General features: G+C 32.1%; 2 protein-coding genes across 3 annotated transcripts in view; one reads left to right on the forward strand and one right to left on the reverse strand.

The window, feature by feature from the left end:
- LOC147073140 (autophagy-related protein 16-1-like) overlaps nucleotides 1-21,593 on the reverse strand; it is a 509,506-nt gene that overhangs the window by 268,277 nt on the left and 219,636 nt on the right. The window lies entirely within an intron of this gene.
- The window catches only part of neo (ZP and PAN domain-containing protein neyo), a 340,024-nt gene that overhangs the window by 174,725 nt on the left and 143,706 nt on the right, over nucleotides 1-21,593 (forward strand). Inside the window, exon 3 of the mRNA XM_085945235.1 lies at nucleotides 1,041-1,089. The gene's annotated coding sequence lies outside the window, so the exon portion shown is untranslated. The remainder of the gene's footprint in view (nucleotides 1-1,040; nucleotides 1,090-21,593) is intronic.

Raw genomic sequence — 21,593 nt, forward strand, 5'->3', positions numbered from 1 at the left:
TCGGACCGCACTCTATTATTACATATATATGTATGGTCATATTTATTATTAAAATTTAGTTTATTAAGTTTTCTAAGCATCACCTAAGCGATTTTTGACTAATTCATAGTTTTAATATTTTTTTATATCTATTTTAAAAAACATCGATTTTTATAAAAAATATAAATGTGTATAACTTGAAATCCTTTTTATTTATATCAAATCAATTATTTTTATAAATATAAATAAAATATTTATATTAATATAAATAAAAAGGATTCCAAGTTATACACATTTATATTTTTTATAAAAATCAATGTTTTTTAAAATAGATATGAAAAATATTAAAACTATGAATTAGTCAAAAATCGCTTAAGTGATGCTTAGAAAACTTAATAAACTAAATTTTAATAATAAATATGACCATAAAAGATATGTAATAATAGGGTGTGGTCCGATAGAACAAATTCACATTTTATTACATTTTTTACAATTGTAAGTTTGTCTTTAACTTAAAATTAAAAATATTTTTATTTTTAATGTTTTCAGATACATATTTATTCATTAATACAGTTGAAATTGTAAATTATCAAAAAAAAATCTCAAATTGCAAGCTTCGTATTTTTCCGCTAGGTGCCTCTTTAAAAAAGGCTCAGTGAAGACTTCGCCTTAATCCAAGGAAAACAAATAAGTATGAATGAAAAAGTGTGTCAAATTGATTTCTAAAAACTAACCAATACCATCTGTAAATTATGGTCTTAATTCAATAAAAACAAATACGTATGGCTAACAAAGTTTAATGTGCACTATTTATGGTGGATCTTAACAGCCTACCTCCACCCTTCGCTACTACTACATATAGTTAGATATATTTTAAGCAAGAGGTATGGAAATTAAGTAATAAAATAACTATTTTAATTTAACTTAAAAAAAACATTTAGCTATGAAGCGTGTGTTTTAAATACCTGCATATGTTATCTAAGTATTTATTTATAATGTATAATGGAGATCTTCTCGGCTAAACTCAATAATAAGCTAATCTCATTTTGTTGTCGTTTCAGAACCTGCCCATACAGTAGGCCTACCTGGCGAACACCTTCGCATTAAACGGTAAGCTTTTTACAGTTTTAATTTTGAATAAGATTGCAAAAAAAAAAATGTGAGCCAAACGACAACAGAAGATGAGTGACTGACAATGTAGTAGGCACTTGAAACAAGTAGGCGCAGAGAAAAGCCCAATAACAACGGCTTCGAAAAAGTACACAGTAATAAAGAATAATGACATTTCATTTCGGTTCACAGTTATCTACGAATGATTAATGAGTAACTAGTGTTGCAGGAATGTACCTATTATTTTTTTGACGAGAGAGTCCGGAAAAAAACCTTCGTATCGATGGTCGAGATAAACGTAATGCACATGTCAAAATTATTCTTTGACGGATCCACTCTCGGTGTGTGTGTGTGTGGAAATACACTCTACGTACTTCTGCTGATCGAGATAAAAATAATTACGTAATTTGAAGAAATTTAACAGTGGAACCTATTGAAATTTTTCATTGCTACGGCTAATATGTTGAACGAATGCCTAATACTTCAAAACGTGGGTACATTTTACGGAGAATAAAATGTCTAAAATAATATATGAATTTAAGTACGCACAGTGGCGGGTTTAGGAACACACGGAATAAAAACCATTTTACCACGTTTTTCTTAGCTCTTATTCTTGTTTGCCCTGTTGTTTTTTATCCATTACAAATCTTGCAATCGATTTTTAACTAACTTCCCGACTAGCTAGACATTTGAAACTTTTAGAATGTATCAGAACACGATGATTGGCATTTTTTTATTACTTTTAGCCATCTTTGAGTAGAATTGAATTCATTTTCAGTTAATTCTGTTTTGTATGAAAAGTTATTTCGGAAGAAATCCGTAATCCAATCCACTATTATTGGTTGCTAAGTGGGTGGTCCTAGCAACAAAATTATACAGTGTATACGTGCATTACTATGGAAATCAAAATGACATTTCAGTATTCTATATTTTGTTTGTTTGTTGCAAAAAAATAGCAAAAACATGATTTGTTGACAATTGCCTTATTTGTCCTAAATTATTAATACATAGAATTGGCAAGTTTATATGATTCAACAGAAAATTTAAAAACGCGGTATATAAACAGTTATTTTTATCTTGTAATTATTGTATATTATATGAGTTCAATAAAATAAAGTACAAACCGATTACCTAGTAAAAACACGCTTTGATAAAGTCAAACTATATAACTTAAAATAATAATAATTATTATTATGTTATGACATAATATCGTCACCTCAATACTACAACTAGATAACTCCGATTTGGTCATTGTTGGGAAAATTAAATTTAAACAATACTTGGTTACAATTTAAAATAAAATGGAAAATCGTGCTTGTCGAATTGAGAACAATTAAATAATGTTTAATTCAATGAAAATATATTGTAAATATTGTATTCTATTTATTTAATGCATTTATGGTTTTAAGGTTATCTACTATTTTCAAACACAAAATTAATACGGATCCCATTAACAAGTTTTATTATTTTGTAGAGAAGGGAATGTAGAATTATATTCAATAGCTATCCTAAAAACAGTGAAAATCAAGTTATCTAGTTGTATTATTGAGGTGACGATTTAATAATATCAATAGTTTATTTTTTTGTGAACAATAATCTGTTTGAGTGGTAATGTTATGGTACCTTTTAATATTAGTTGCAATGTATGTTTTGGACATTATGTAATAATTACACTACTGGTTTGAGCTGTTTCAAGAGCCCCTATCAAATTGGGCTTTATTAATTACTAGTAGTGCTTCGAACGCATAATGTACTAAATCTGCGATTTCTGTTTTGTGATTTTGAAGATTTTTTCAATCTGCGCCTGCGCAGTAGAACGATAGTGGCGAACCTGCCGGCAAAAAAACGAATTTTCATGTTGACCGATTTTCACTTGCTCAATCAAATAAGCACCATTGCCGCCAGTAAATCCATGCACATGTATAGGCGCTATAATGCACGAATACAGTAGGCACAATGTCGATTAGTCGCTACTACGTTATTCCAAACACATTTCTCTAACGATCGTGAGAAAGGGGCCAAACCAATACTGATATGAATCCACAACAATTCGAATGACACGGTTCGGTTATGTATGACTGTAATCTGAAACAATCGTCGGCCGTTATTATAACAAAACACTGCACGACGCGATTTATTTTTCATACGGAAGCAGAGGATGGATAAATCGCAGGTTCATGAGATATTTTTGCACGTCTATATTATATGAGGGGAACACGTTACAACGTAAGTCACGTGGCATGGAAAGGTGCACGTTGGGCATAACGCCTAAATATTACAAAATAGATCAATTAATACGTAGGTAGAGAAAAGTGCGCGATGTGATTGATATCAGCAAGCTAATAAAATTGTAATTCAATTTAAAAAAAAAAATGTACCAACTACTTAGATCAGCGATGGAAAATACGTGGCACGCGTGCCCAACTTGGCACGCTAAAAATTTTCGACGGCACGCCAAAAATCTATTTTTCTACGACGTACTCATGTGAAAGTATTTTTTCTATATTGAATTATGTACATTCGAAGACTAGAACTAGGAAATATGTAGGATGGATTTTGATAGATCGCCCATAGGCTAAAATAATAAAAATTATAAAGAGTGTACATTCAGTTGTAATAAAACATGATTTTGTTTTTAAGGATAGCATTAACTACTACTTATTATTATTTACTCAAACATTTACACGGCTTGGCACAGGAGTGAAAGAAAAAGAAGATGTGTTTTTACCACGTTTTAAACTGAGGCGTAGTCTCCTCACTGTCGCGTAGTTGGCTATTTGCATTACACGAGAATAGTTGGATGATGAGTGAAATGAGTTCTCAAAAGAAGACCAAAACTCAATTGGAAAATTTCTGTGTCACTGTGGATAACAAGTGCCGTTTAATTTATAATGCTTCAGTATCTACATATTAATACAGGTAATAAGTTTGTTTAATTGGAAGAATGACAATGTAAATAATGGGAGAGTGTGTTAGATCTTTGATACTGGATAGTAAATTACAGCCTACTTGTAGTTGCATATACCTACAATAGTCAATACTATAAATTTTATGCAGAGCTTTAAAAGCTCTAATCTAAGCAAAGCTTGCTCTCGATAAATTCCTGACGTTTGTTTTGCACCGTATTCATTCCACTCAAGCATTCGATAGACGCCTGTAAACAAACACTTAACCCAATCGCTGCTGATTTATATGCAAATAATTGTCAGCGAACGGAGCTGAGCAGTGTTTAACTGCCCGAATGACAGTCGTGGTAATGTCGAATTCGTATCGATTTCCGCATAGATAATGTATGTATTGAGATTCGGTCAATGTTGGCATTAGCAGACAGGGTTACGGAACACCGAAACTAATATTCTAAGTTCTAATTTCAGTTTCGTGATTTTCTAATAAAAGCGGTTTCACTTTAACAAATCGTCACTGTTCTGGCAGACGACACTTATTCGAAAAAATGACATATTGAGTTAGTTATACCAAAATGTTCCTTATTTCAAACTTTACCGTCTGGAAACCTTCTTAACAAATAAGCAGTCTTTATTGTAAAGTCATCCTTTTTACGATTACTTAATAAACTCACATGATAGACCATTTCAAAAATTTTAACAACTTCAAAGTCAAATTACTCAAAACTTGTATTCTCTGCCAGAACAGAGACGAAATATTACATGTCATATTTCGTTATATGATAGTATAATATAACAATAAGTTATATCAATAAAAAATATAGCATTTTTAAATAATGTCGTGTATTGATAGGTTAAAAATATCCAAATAACAGGTCTTATAGTTAAAACTAATTTTAAGCAAGTATTATAAATTAGATGTTTGTATATTATCATAATATTTGGCGATCAACCAACGCCATAATTTCATATTAATTTGATACAGTATCTAGGTACAAATGTCCACAGTTTAAGGCGAAGTAGGTAAATTATCATTTCCGTTCCGAATCGTATGATTGTGGCATTCGAAAACTGGAGTTTATCTTAACATAAGTTTTTTTAGAAGAACGGTTATAGCTGATTTATTTAACTCATTATATACAGCCACGCATTAAAAAAGGCTTGGATATATTGACTTAAACCCACAACTTACAGTAAGTTGTAGAAGCAAGCATTCTTTCCATTACTTCTAAATAATGCCGAAAATTCTAACTTTACTTACCTGAAATAGTTCTTTCAATCTTTATTTACAGCCACCAAATACCTGTCTAATTTAAAAAATATAGACGCACGGACACGTTTATTGATGATCTATTCTGAAAATAAATGTTAAAATAAATCCACGCCAATATTCACATAAGTTATCTGCCTAATTGAATAAGGTAGTTACCTACTATCAAATGACAATTAATTAGGTACAATTCAATGCGACAGATTGTTTACGAGAAATGGATGTCAGCCACTTGCTCAATGAGTCCAAACACACCTTGTGAATTTGCCAGACTCGGAATTTGCACCCAAAACCAACGACGGCATAAGCGAGCACGTTACCACTCGATATTTGCAATTTATTTTTGGAAAGCTATTTACAGTTAAGTACCCATAAAAAATGCGTGTCCGGAAACTGTGTACGTATGCAGTTCGCCGTATAACACTTCACCGTAAAATATTGTATCGGATATATATTAAAGGCCGCCCAATCTCTTTGGGTCGTATAGTACTGGCATAAAATTCATGTCTAAATAAAACACGGTTCTTGTCGGTTTACACTTTACAGGAAGCCAGAAGCAAACACATTTTGAAAATAGCCGATATACTAGGTTAGGTTTTCATTCTTAAATTCATGAATTTTGCTAAAATCCGCTATGAAAATTGAATTAATGTTTATATTGAATCTAATAAAATTGGAACCGCATAGTATACATACGTCATCTCTTTCCGATAAGAAATCTCACGGCGAACTGTGCCACGGTGAAATATTTTACGTACAATTTACATGTAACCCAAATAATGTCGTCAGTAATATTAAATACTTTCCGCCTGATTTATCCTAACCGCTCTCCAGTTAAGAGATTCCAACACAAATATACATTTAGTTTACTGTATATTTTTTTTCAATCATTAATCATAAGATTCATAAGTCAATAATATCCACATTAAATCTTGACCAATGCAATATCCACTATAATTTTACTACTCAAACACTCAACGGCTAAAGCACTAGCCGACAAGCAATGTCTGTGTAGTAATCCTTACTTATAAATTACTTCAAAGTCAATGTTCAAAGACAAATGAGGAACAATTAGCATATTACCGGTAATGAGTGTGTAGTTCAAAGCCTACCGAACACAGAGTAATAAATCGATTGTATAATATACTTACCTGTAATAATATAATATATACCGTAAGCACATAAGCTAATATTAATATACATAATATTATATTTAATAATTGAATACAAATAATTGTTAGTCATTATAAATATTACTTACATATTATAAATGCACTTTATTTTCAAGAAGGCAATTATTATTTGCATATAATGCTATTTTTGTAATGCCGAGATTAATTATGAAACCCAAATATAAAAAAGGAAAGGTTAAAAAGTCAAGTTTATGTCAAAACATAGTTATCCCTAAGTTAAAGTTACGTTTTACATTAAATACAAAATCGTTTTTCACAATTATTAGAACAAAAGTATGTACGAGGGTGGGTCAATAAGTCCTTAGAAAAGCCGACAGGTGGCGCGACTAGTACTGCAAGCGGTTTGTTTTCATGCAGCGGCACTACCGATTCAGTATGCTGCGAAGTTTCAATCAGATTGGTCGGGTTGTTGTGTGTTTCTCGTACATTTAAAAAAAAAATTTGCTTGTGGAAAATGGAAAAATGGAAAATGGAGAAAATTGAGTTTAGAGTTGTTATTAAACATTTTAATATAAAAGGGTTAACAGCAAATGAAATAAAAAATGAGTTGGATTTAGTTCACGGCATATCTGCTCCTTCACTTGCAACTATTTATAACTGGTTAAATGAATTTAAACGTGGTCGTACATCAACAAAGGATGAACCACGCTCAGGACGTCCTGTAGAGGTGACTACACCAGAAATGATCAATAAAATCCACGATATGGTGTTAAGTGACCGAAGATTAAAGTTGAGTGAGATAATTGAGGTTACAGGGATCTCAAAAGGTAGCGTCATTTCTATTTTACATGACAAATTGGGCATGAAAAAAATTTCTGCAAGATGGGTGCCGCGTTTGCTCACAGTCGACAATAAACGCAATAGGGTGGTGGCCTCTAAAGCCCTGTTGTTGCTCATGCAACGCAATCCGGATGAATTTTTTCGTCGCTTTGTGACTGTAGATGAAACATGGATACACCACTATACTCCCGAGACGAAAGAACAGTCAAAGCAGTGGATTGCGAAGGCAAACCATGTCCAAAGAAGGCGAAAACCGTAAAATCAGCTGGTAAGGTTATGGCTACTGTATTTTGGGATGCACGTGAAATTATTTTCGTTGACTATTTGGAAAAAGGAAAAACAATAACAGGGGATTATTATGCATCTTTATTGGACCAGCTAAAAAACAAAATTGAAGAAAAACGGCCTCATTTAAACAGGAAAAAAATCCTCTTTCATCAGGACAATGCCCGTGTTCACACATGTTTACGATCAATGGCTAAAATTGAAGAATTGAAGTTCGAATTGGTCGACCACCCACCGTATTCGCCAGATTTAGCCCCCAGTGACTTTTTCCTTTTCCCAAACTTAAAAAAATGGCTAAGTGGACAACGTTTTTTTTCAAATGAAGAAGTCATCGATCGGACAAATGCTTATTTTGAGGACCTTCCGAAAACTTATTTTTCTGACGGTTTAAAAAAAATTGAGAAACGTCTAACCAAGTGTATTGAGCTCCAAGGAAATTATGTTGAGAAATAAAAAAAAAAATACAAAAATAAAACCTGTTTTAATGCTTTTTTCTAAGGAATTATTGACCCACCCTCGTACCTAACCTTAGAAATTTACTTAATTATCCAAAAATCCAAAATATGTAGGTAACTAATGTTTTATAGAACTTAGCTCAAAATAGTGTAGTGGTTAAAAAACCGCCATAAAATATAACGAAAAAATTGCATTCAAAAACAAACGTAAAATCACAGTAATATTCACTTAATAATAAATTAATTGAATTGGCTTTTGCGCGGTAAAACACCAATATAATTGGTTAGAAACAAATTTATTTATAGCTGTACAGTTATAATAGACTGTTCTGAAGATGGGTTGTAGCCCGAAATAGCAATCAACGTAAGTAGAATTAATAAAAATAGCTTTTTTTCAAAACCAATAAAAATCACTTAACGTAACGTTAGTTTACGGTTGTATCAAAGTAAATATCAATTGAATTATTATTTTAAAACAGGAAGAGATTTCTTTATAATGGTTAAAAAGATAAGTAATAAATATATGCCTATTACATATATGTATAATATAAACAGTAGTGTTATTACAAATAGAAGAGAAGGAATAAAACACTCAGGATTTGAAAAAATTAGAAAATATATTAAGGCCTCACCGAGATCGAACCCTGGGCTCCTGGATGTAAGGTTAGCGCCTAACGGACCGGACTGAATTAAAAAAACTGTTAAAAAAGCGTTCAGTTAATTATTATTATCATTGCGATCCACTGTGGTAAGTTTTCTCTGTTGTGCAAAATTATGTAGCATTCATCCACCAATACACAATCCAGAAAACCTCAGAAACTTTTGAGAAGTTCAGAACTTTGCTTGTTAAAAACTGAACTTCGGTATTGTCACGATTTAGAAAATATGTATTTAATTGTACATTACGTAATGACGTCGATCGATATCCGTAATAAAAATGAAACAGGTACTAAGTAATATGTCGAACCGGAAGTGGAAATGATTCGAAATTTAAATGCGAGAGTCACTACTGCAATAGTAAGCTCACAACAGACAATCGCTAAGTAGTTCAACCATTATTATTACTATAATATAATGGGTTTGTAGCTAATCTTCGTGATATGGTATGATTATTTTCGAGGCAGGAATCAAACGCGGAAAATTTAACTCGGCGCAACATCTCGCGCGCAGGGCACGAACTAAAGGGCCAGATAATATTGTATCTAGAAACGGTTCCAAAACTGTACACCGTGTGAAGATTGAGAAGTTATAATAAAACTAATAAATTAATTTTAAGATAATCGAGATACAGGGTTTTTTAAACTTTGTTTCTGAAAATGGTCGACATATTATAACAGAGTCAAAATAAAGTTACTTAATCGTTGTATCTATTTTGAATTAAATCGGTTAAAATTCAACGGTTAGTTAAATTAGTGCATGTTTTTTTTACAACGTAATTGATCCAGAGAAAGGGCGGAATGGACTGGGCGAATGGCCAATAACTATTTACCCGTAACAATTTATGTTAATACAACCTCCACTTAATAAATAATCAACCTAATATCGCATGCTGAGTGTAAAACCACAGTAAGTGCAAAATAGATATAGATATAGAAACTCTAGTTTTGTTGACTAATTGAAATCTTTAAACCCAAATATCTTCAAACCATGTTATTTGCACTTACACATAGTTTTATACTCACAATGCGATTAACTCCGGTTAGGAGTGAATATTGAAAATATTGTTTTTTTTTAATCTTTGTGAATTAAAAATTAAGAAGAAATAGTTTTGTTGAAATTGTATGGGTATAAAGTCATATTTGATGAAAAATTGAAGTTTTTTATATTAATTAATATCATTATTATCACTATCAGTCAGTAATCACTATACAACCGCTAGATGAAGTCATCTATAAGCTGATTTTATTTCTCTCAGTTTGGTACATTACGTCAGCATATACTTGAACGATCCACACTATATGTATATATATTTAAAAAAATATATATATATATATATCAAGACCGATAGATGCAATTATTATTTACGTACCTAAACGCACGCTTTGAGAAGCGTAACGATAGGTGTCATAACATCACGGGCCCGTCATAACTGACAGGTCACGAGTGCGGCCCTGCGCTTCTCGGGCGTTCGGCAGACACTTCCCAACCGGCCCTGACGCACACAACGCCCCCCTTCAATCCGCATGGGAGCAAAAATCTAAATTTCGAAAAGTAGACACGAAATTTCATTTACGAACCATCTTGTACTGTAACCTGCATTTCGATCGTTACCACCTTCGCTGATGTTACGATAGATTAAGTGTACAGGGTGGACAGGAAAAATATGTATCTTTGAATACCGTGAGAAATTAAAAAATCTTATAACACCCTAAAGAATAATAATTTTACTGACCTTATTGTAGGTACATTTTACAAATGATACAGCATTAAAAACAGTCAGTCAAAAAGTACTTATTTTAGAAAAAACGTCTACAGTAAAGTAGTAAATTAAACGTCCGTGTGAAGCACTGCTGAATGATTTTCATGTTTTTTCACATATCTATTTAAAATGCATGAATATCTAATAGAAATTGAAAGGAAATTCATGGAATGAGTGGGATTCGAACATGTTTTAGCTTTATCCATTAGTAAATTCCTGCATTATCCGTACCATAATGGTTACCTGACAAAGCCATCCCACGGCATGGTATTTTTCTACGGTCTTTCAAAGGGATATAAATACTCGTACCATCACATTTTATTGATTATTTTTTTAAATTAGACCAAGTGAGATTCAAACACAATAGATATAGGGTCAAGTTAAAATAATTGCAAAAAAATAATATGAATTATATCAAATTCTACAGTTTGGTTTATTAGTCAATGGCTGTTATGGTTGTCACCACACTATCAAGATTATCAATAAAACGACCTGTATAATTGAATATAACGTATCTACAAATATTATCATTTTGTACAACGGAATATTCCCAAGTGAATTTTAACTTGATTAAAATAATTGTGAATTCTAATGTAAGGTATGTTTCCGATGGTTTTCCAAGCGGCTGACGCATCGGCTTATAATATGGTGGGTCTTAGGTTCGCATCATCGGTCTGAAAAATATACATCTTCCAATTTGTGTTTAAAGTCAGATAGTGTACCTAATAGATTGAGCAAGTGGCTAACGTCCATTTTTCGTAACATAAAAATTCTGTTAATTCAAACCTCGACTCTGTGCCAAAGCAAAAAGAAAGCATTTTATATCAATTGAACTGGGACTAATTTCGTAGGTCTATCTTAAGAGGCTTGTAAATTTTATTTTTGTCAAAAAATATATATTGAATTTGTACTTCCGTATAAAATTCTTGGACCTAAAATACGTCCAATTATTTAAAAAAATAACATGGAAAAAGATCGTGGTTTGTGTGCATAGAACAGTAAAATTTTCAAATCTATTAAATACAAATACTTATTATGAATTATTGTTATTTGTTATAATATTGTCATTGGTTATGAATGTGTTCATTTTACCACGTTTTTATTGGCTCGTATTCATGTTTGTCCAGTACAGATTTTTTCTTGTGCAGTACAAATTTTTTCTAGTAGTTTTCAGTAAAACACGACGACAATACATTCTTTTAATACTTTTGGCCATCTATAATCAGAATTGAATTCATTTTTAGTTAATTCTGTTTTGTATGTTTCGGAATAAAAATCGTTAAAAGTAATATTTACTACTCACTATAATTGGTTGCTAAGTGGGTTCTAGCAACAAAATTATTAATATATACGTGCGTTACTATGGAAATCAATATTAAATGTCAAAATGACATTTCTGTATTCTATATTATTTATTCGGTATTTTTATCAAGTACAATAAAAAGTTTTTAATAATACATAGAATTGTCAAGTTTATATGATTCAACAGAAAATTTAAAAACGTGGTATATAAAAAGCTCCTTTTATCTTGTAATTTTGTTTATATTTTTTTACTTCGATATTTGTATTATTTAAAACGAAAAGTACATAATATATGGTTTATTTTATACTGTCCCATGATTTTTGTTGAAATTGGATTTACTAGATTACTAGACTGGCGATTTTACGATGAAACCCACGTTATGCACTTCTTCTTGGAATTATATCAAATATTAGAAAATAGGTAAACAAACGAACAAGATACACGTGATCTTTGCATTGCGTAAACGTTCAGAGTTCACGATTCATCGAAGTCGAAGCAACAACATCGCATCGATGGGACCCTAAAACAAACTATGGTTATTACGTAACTATGGCAACGGGTAACATGCAAGGTGAAGTGATTGTTAACCTCCAATCACGGACGACCAGTCATTGAAAAAACTGCCTATGTCCGATATGCATCTGTATTGGAAATGAGAGAAATTCCAGAGCATTTCGAAAATGTGCATCGATGAACAATATCGTGAAATCGGCTCGAAATATATGCAGGGCGTTGCTAAAAATTATGAAATAATTTATTCTAATGTGATTTTATTTCTAATTCAAATTTTACAAATTATAAATTTAAGACGTTCACAACATGACAATAAAAAAACATAGATATATATTATGGAGTATTAGAAAAACAGCATAAGTAATAAATGCGAAAATAATAAAGTATACACATGGAAGTACACTGAATGAGCTAAATAAATCCTAATGAATTTATAAAACAACGCCCACCTATACTCATCCCACGTAGGTGGAATATATCAACATCCGAAGCGATTTGGTAAAACAGAGTAATTTCCCTCCCGATTAGCATCACCAATGGGAGGTTGGTTCTGAACCTTAGAAGAACACAAGGCGCATATTATCATTATAATTTTAGCTATATTTTATAAAAATAATAAAAATCTCTATAAAATAGATATATAAAATAAATTGAGTAGTTATTTTAATCATATAATGAAGAATGTGTATTATGACTAATCAGACGTGTATATTTGACATGACAGGGGTGTGGGGATGATCCTTACGTCCTGTTAAACCTGTCGATTAAACTTTTGACACTTGACTATATATATATAAGGAGAACGTCGGTTAGTTCTTAAGGCAATTAAGATTCCTTAATTTAAAACACAAAAACCGATAGTCAAAATTAACGCGACTTGATAAGCATTTCATGTAGGACCTACTAGTTTAAATTATCATAATTAAGTAGGAGACCCGTATCTTACTTGGTTAAAGTATATTGCCGCGATACCAGCGGATATACGTATTCAAATCCCTTCAGGCGCTGTATTTTTTTCAAATTTGATTTTTTCTAGCACGAGTGTGTATCTGAGGTGTTTTCAAGTTATGTATGTTCAATATATGATTCGCCTAAAGTCATAACTCACATTTTGCAATTTTGAAATTTTTCACTTAAATATAGGTACCGAGTGATTCTAAAGGCATTAATAATATATAAAGAAAAAATAGTTGGCTATCAAGTTACATGTGAATATCGTTGACAAAGTTGACTATTGATGTCATAACTCACATTTTCCAATAAATAATAACCTAACTCAACCTAACCAACAAGGAGCTCTATTTCTCATAGTGTGCTGTGTGTCTGCAGCTTTAGGTGTAGGTATTATAATATATATAAGTATTTTTAAAAAATATATTCTAATTCGACTCACTCACTCATTAATATTTAAGGTAGTTCAATACTTTTCTTCTAATTACAAAAATCAGTGATCTGGTTGTTTTTTGCGCTTATCTCAAAACTCGATTTTTGGAGTATGTGAGTTGTGACTCCAGGCAACTCAATGGCACGTTACATTCTCAAATCTTGTGAATTATTCGTTGAATAAAAGAAATGGTTTATTATAAATGTATATTATGACTAATATAGAATGATTGTATACAAAAATTGACATAACAACCGTATTTATTTACATGGATATTTTAATGATTTTCCAATTGATAGGCATTGCAACATGTTTGTATACTATTATAAAGTATTATATTTCTCGAGTTATTAATTTATTTTTATATACCTCCACCTACGCTGTAATAATATCATAAACGAGATTCACGTGTGGTCGATAGCAAACAAAGCAATAATAGATTTTCCGATCATATATCACCCAGTCGAGTATTGAATGAACAAACTCGGATCGAAATTTTAAGCAGAATCGAATACTTTTGAGTAATGGTCAGCCATAAAGCATATCTCGTATATCTTATATTAGTGTATAACTGTATTTCAAATGTATTTTTAAAAGCCGGGCATTCGTATAGCTTTGATATGTACGTGGAAAAAAATAACTCAGCCTCAACGATGTTTATCGGGAAGTATAGATATACGCGTAGATAACATGACATTTTAACATACACTTCAATAAAATTGTTGTCAAATTATTAAGATATCAACATAAGCTAAGTTGTTTTACTCAGAAATAGATTGTATCTGATTTCAAAAATAAGCGATCTCATAAAAGTAAACTATTGAGATATCAACATCTTCAAATTTTCGAATATCTCACTGTTATTAAAATATTTTTTTACTATAAAATATAATGTCTCAGACTTTTACGGTTTGTTGTCGTAATAGATTATCGAGTTTTCAACGCGCCCTCCTTCTTTCCTCGACGTTTAGGGCTAATTGAAGGAGCCATTCAAGAGATAGCGTGAATCATGGCCCACATTTTGAAGCGGGCCCCCAGGCTAGCATCTTTGGCGGCCCCCTACCTACCGCTATAGTTAAAGACAGTGTGACGATCTACAGTTGTGTATTCCAAATAGTGTGAGGTAAAATTTATGGTATTTTTAAGCGATGTTTTGTATTTTTTAATACACTCACTTGAATTATAGAATTATCGAATATCGACAAATAATCAAAAATTTGATCGTACAACCACATAATTTTAATTGTCATTATGCTTTAAGTGAAATAGCGCCGCAGGCGACATTTTTTAATATTACTGCAATTTTGCGATGTTTGTTTATATAACTTGGCTGGTCAGGCTAGAGCCCTATCAGTCCCCTTCCTTGTGGGGGCCATGGTGTGAATTGCCTAAAATCATAACTCATATATTCCAAAAATCGAGTTTTGAGATAATTAAAAAAGACCACCAGAGCACTGATTTTTGTAGTTAGAAGATAGGTATTGAGCTGCCTTAAATATATTAATGAATGATTGAGTCGATTACCATTATTTAAAAAAAATATATATATAATAATCCTAAAGCTGCAGACATACAGCACACTATAAGAAATAGATCTCCCTGATATGTTTAAAATTACTTTTGGTACCCAACTATTTTCTTTATGTATATGGATTAATGCTTTTAGAATGAATCACTTGGCATATTTACCTAAAAAATTACAAAATTGCAAAATGTGAGTTATGACTCTAGGCAACTCATATGTACTAAACTATTGTTTTATTCAATGAATAATGCAAAATATGTAAGAATATTGCATTCATTATTGAACACACATACAAATAAATAATCCAATTAAATGTAAAATTCTGTATATTTCCGAACATAATGAAATGAATTTTCAAGAATATGTGGGAAGCAGCTTCCTGATTAACCCTGACCAATTATTTCTAAGTATTAAGTTGTAATCGCTATAGCTGGGTACTAAAAGAATTTATTACTTACAATAAGTTCCGCGATACAATTTACGACAGGCAAAACAGACTAGATGCCGATAATAAATCATGCACATCCGTGTAAATATTACTTAATTGCTAAAATTAGTTATTTTTATGGCGGATTTACAAGGCGATTAACCTGGATTTTTATATTTAAGTAGAGAGACTTAGCTCGAAATAAAACAAACAAATAAATCATCAGAGTGTATATTGATAATTTTTAACTGACGTGATACACTCTTTAGCTTAATTACAGGGCACACCGTTATTTATAAATCATTTTTATAGATTTAAATTAGTGAAACTAACGCACAAAAATAATTTCACATGCACCTGCTGTGTAAAATAACATCTGCTCTAAAATATGTAATTATTTATTAAATAAAATATATAATATCTAATTACTTAAGCTCTACCCACATACCGTAAACATTTAAAATAATAAAAAAAATACATAGTATGCGTCATTATGATGTCCTGTGCTCTCTCATTTTGGGAATAAACATTTTGTAATCAAACAGAAGATAATATTACCATAATAGAGTATTATTTTAAAGATCGTCGTTTTCAAATTGATAGTAAAGCCATGTTTCATTTCATAAAATATCTGTGGTTATGTCCGATCCTAATAAGATCATTTTATTATGGGGGTTTGTATTAACAGATTTTGTTTTTACGCGAAATGGATGTCAGCCACTTGCTTAAACTATAGGTCCATACTCTGACTCATATACAAATTGAAAAACAATTTGAATACTTGCCAGACCCAAGATTCGAACCTGGGACCCACGACGCTATAAGCCGATGCTTGAGCCGCATGGCCATCGTGGGCGCAACTGTAGTAATAGCACTTTTTAATTTTTAACTACGCACATTATAGCTACAATTATTTTTTGAACAATACTTATATATTGTTTAGTAAAATATATTCGGTGAAATTTTCAATTGGGGTTTGCAATTGACTCGTAATTTTGGAGAAATTATCCGTTGAAATAAGTGGGTGAAATATTATGAAAATAAATCCATTCAAAATACAGTTACATACTAAATTTTGATTGAGACATTAAAACATGCATAGGTCTACAGGAAAAATACTATTTGCGTGATAAAAGTACTTACTCTAAGATAGTTTATTTTAATAGACACATATAAATGGTATTATTAACCTTAATTTAAATCTGTTAAAATGAAAAAAATGTTTTATAGAAAACACCATTAAAACAAATATTTAATATTCGGGTAATTATTCATCTTTTTATGCGAAAAGTATCAGGCGTGAAGAAGTCGCAGGGAGAACGAACGAAGTTTAACAAAACGTCATTACATTATAAATACATAGGTACGTACGAGATAAATTCAAATAATGTTCCCGCTCAATATGAACTCTGGTGGCCGTAATACGAAAATAATTGCAGTTTCATGATTATTAAAACTGTTCGCACCGCCAGACGTAGTGTCCGGTAATTCTACCAGGCGAGCAGAAGTCTGTGGGATATAAACATTCTTTGAATTTAATAGAATAAGCCTAAAGCCCACAGGCACAATCGTGTCCATCAGCGAGAAAGTTTACGCAAGAAGTGCACTCAAATGATTGATTTTAAACTGACATTTCATCAAATACACTGTTTAGATTTTATCTCACTCGAAGAAACAATCAATTCCTGCCAATATAATAATTGGCCCTCACAAATGATTTCAGAGTTAACACAAATATTTATTTTGCTGTCAAGCTATCAGGGAAGCAGTAACTAGCTGTATATTATGATTGGTTAGATGCTATACAAATAAATTCGTAGCACGTCAGTATAACAGGTCTGTAAGTGAAATCATGACGAGTAAAACACCAGGAAAATAAGTAATGGGAGGGTTTATTTAGACTTTGGCGTCAGAAGCCAGAATTGGAATAATTCTGTAGGAATATTTATAAATGTGAATCACCAATGACTGCGAGTGTTCAATTTAATATAATTGTGTTAAAAATACATACTTTTGAAAACACTCATGAGTTAATATAGCCAATAGAAAAAATCTTTTTTGAAAAAGTAAGACACCCGGCAAGAGTCTGCGTCTCTTGGGTATCGCGACCTGTGCATTACCACTATGCTACGACTGCCGTGCTTAATTGCGACAAATTTTAATTATTGGCCTATTTAATACCGGCTCATAAGCACTCTCCAAATTATTTTCTCGTGAGTGTTGTCAAAATTATGTATGTTCAAGAATGGTACATTCTTAAAATCTTGAATTTACGTTGATTGATTGAATTCTTTATGACTTGCATTTCATTTAATGATTAATTTATACAGCTTGCAGAGTTAAGATTATATATGTGCACATTTTTTAAAGATATATACTCGTTAGCCATTTGCCCAACCCATTAGGTCCTTGCAATGGAGCAAATACCTAATACCTACACATTATGAAAATAATATGCATATTATTGACGAGCGGCGGATTCGAATTCTCGACCGTGGTCCAGCGGGTAAGGCACCGGCCTTCCACCCGAGAGTTCTGGGTTCGATACCCGGTGAGGACACAATATTTATGCAATTTTCTCGAAGCCTGGGTGTTTGTGATAGTTCAAAATTACTAATAACCACCTTGTACGAAAAAGCAAGGACATGGTTATTAATAATTGTTTAAAAAAAAAAAACCCTCGACCGACTTCGTCGCTATTTGCACGGTTGGGCAATACTTTTTTTATTGAAATAACTATTATAAAAAAGTGAAATGCATAAGTGCATATAATTTTTTATTTTCAGTAAATTATATTAGTAAAATACTGAAGATGAGTCAAATTTAAGTCCAATACATGATTATCCTAGGACTTTTTCTCAGTTACATACCACAGCCTACTTTCCTTCAATAGACACCCTTTGCCACTAATATCTTTATTTAATTTGCGAATCTTTAGCAGTGCAAAAATAATTTAATTTAATTGCCTGAATAAGGGCACTTATTGGCGATTAAGTCTATATAGAGTTCAACGCGTGGTAAACGCCCAAACCTGACCGTAGATCAAAAGCTACCTACATATTGCGTAGCGTAACGAATTAAAAAATAAAAGTCGGCCGTTAGTTAAAACGATGAGAATTTCCCATACGGCAGCAGACCGCCCCACTTGCGGCGGCCGTGCAAGGAAAATGGCGTGTCATAACACTCCGCTGACGTAATTATCGTTATGTGTTTTAAAAACATCCGAAAGTTCCGCCTAATTGGCTAATAACGAGAAAAAAATGTGTGACACCACGGACACAAAGAAAAAGTAACAGAAATATGACACGTATGTGGGTACTAATAAGATACATTATTACGTGTGAAATATTACGACAAAATACATATTTAGATAAGTACAGTGATGTATATTTTGTATCGCGTAATATTAGATGGTAACAAAACATACATTAACATCGGAGTAGAATTTTATGGTGTAGGTAGGAGGCACGGGTATCTAATAATAATAATTTTAGCGTGAAATGGCGATAGAGGAGTGGTAGAAATTGCGCTGCCGGGATGGAATGACACATATTTGACATATTATCATGACACATATTTTATTCAAAGTCTGTTTGAATCCAGAGCAAGGACATGCTGAGCGAGTGGGTAGTATCTATTACTCGTAAAAATATATTAATAAACCTAACGACCACTATCGAATTGTACAACCAATGAAAAAATAGCATATTTTAATGCGGAAGTTGAGCGAAAAACGTTGAGAAGTAATTGCTCTAAGTAATGGCGACTGTGTTTAGGATAAAGGGCGTAACCCTCGATTTTTCGAAAAGTGCTTTTATTAGATATTAACAATGTATACAACTAAATACACGTTATGTAAAAAGGAAGTAAGCCGCAAATGCCAAATTATTATCTAAATTCAGGTTTTAATTGAGCTTTAATTAAGTTTTAATTTATGGAAAAAAGCATTTACACTAAGAGTTACTTTAATTATTGTTATATCGAAAAGATATTACAGCACATCATCAATCATTAAACCAAAATCATTCAAAAAACGTTTTTTGCCCCTCCTGTAAAAAATGTTCTGTGAGGGTTACGCCCTTTTTCCTAAACAAGGTCGATGTGATTGCCAAAGAATAATACAATTAATAACAAGAATGCTACATTTTTAAACATTTTATTTATTGAGTATTGAATACATTTTTTTAAAATAATCACAACGCCTATGACACCCGGTCTTATGCGCTACGCACATCTAAACTCATCTCGGCTGCATCAAGTCGAATATGCCGATGTTATTTTGTAGGTGTTCACAATACACATGTAAATTAATGTACCTCCACCTCCGTACAAAGCTCGAATGCGACATTTTAGTTTGAACATCAGTAATACCAGAATGTCGCACCAGCACACGTGCAGGGGCTGCTTATTCATTCATTTCGGCTAGCCGCGAGACGTCACTGTCCCGACATATCGCACGGAAAAAAGAAGCAACATTGCGCCCAGTTTTGATTTAAGACTATATCCAAGTCGACATGTCTTTCAATGAGCGACATAATATAGGGAGACAAAAACGTATTGCAATGTATCTGCAGTTTGGTTTGATAATATCTCAGGAGTAGCTACCAAATGCTTGGAAGATATATACTTCTTTCATGAGAGCACTGCACTGAATCCTACCTAATGGCACTCACCGGAAGCTTGTCCGTATGCAGTTCGCCGTATCACAATTCACCGTGAAATGTTATATCGTAAATATATGGCCATATATTAAAGACCGTCCAACCTTTTTGGGTCGTAAGTACTGAGATAACATTCATGTCTAAATACAACATGGTTCTTGTCGGTTTACACTTTACAGGAAGCCAGCAGCAAACAAATTTTGAAAATAGCCAATATACGGAATTATTTGTTAGGTTAAGTTAGGTTAGGTTCAGTTTTCATTCTTAAATTCATGAAACAGCTATGAAAATTGAACTAATTCTCATATTGAATCGAATAAAATTCGAGACCACGAAATCTTGTACGTACAATTTACATGTAACCCTCTCATCCAGTTCCCAAGCCTTTCAAGCCATTTCGAATCTTTACCTATGCTGATTTATATAATTTTCTTTTCAATACTAAATTGTTATACTCTCTTCAAAAGCTTTTTTAATTCATGGAGAATAAATTAATTTGTACGTTCATAATAACTGTTAATTACCTACTACGGAAACCATATACGTATATATATACTTGCATTCAAATGAATACGAAACATTCGCATGACAATGTTGTATTTTTATGCATAAGTATACATGTACGCAATCGTAATGTAATGAAAGAAATACAGAATGACATTAAGTAATGACACTCATTAATAAGATACTTTTCCCCAATTACAGAACAGCGAGCGATCTCGTCGTAAAAATGTCACGTATTGTTTGTTCCCAGCGATTATTTACGGCGACAATAGAAGGTTCGCATGACATATCGCGTGTCACCGGATAAATTAAATGTGATCCGAAGTGAATCTATTAGAGTGGTGACATACTGAACGAATGTCGGGACAGTCGGTCAATGGGATATATCTGATGCAGGAGATGCCGATGCGACGCCCGCGGACGAAAAGTTGAAATTTAGCAGATACTCCAGACATTATTTTTGCGAATTTTATTTCGATATTTTATTTGAATTTTAGCAAATTATTCAACAAAGTTGAGAAAAAATCCCAACCACTCATCGCTTTCTATGAACTTGATTTTAAAAGTTTCGACAAAAATTAATTATTAATATATCCTCAGGACATTTTGTCTATCTCTATTTTATAAACTTTTCACTTATTTAACCTGAAGTTTTCTGTGTATATTTCTAGATGCTTATATATACTGATATATTGAAATCTATTCAGACAATTCAATTACACTGACGGCAATGTGAAATATCCATAAGAATAATATTAAAAAATCGAGAATAAATATATTCATGGTTACATGTAAATTGTACGTAAAATATTTTAGCGTGGCACAATTCGCCGTGAGCTGTCTTATCAATTTTATTAGATTCATGAATATGAACATTATTTC

The sequence above is a fragment of the Rhyacophila brunnea genome, unplaced genomic scaffold, assembly GCF_057557595.1.
Source record: "Rhyacophila brunnea isolate RB1 unplaced genomic scaffold, BYU_Rbru_1.0 scaffold_18, whole genome shotgun sequence".
In the NCBI taxonomy this organism is placed as follows: Eukaryota; Metazoa; Arthropoda; class Insecta; order Trichoptera; family Rhyacophilidae; genus Rhyacophila; species Rhyacophila brunnea.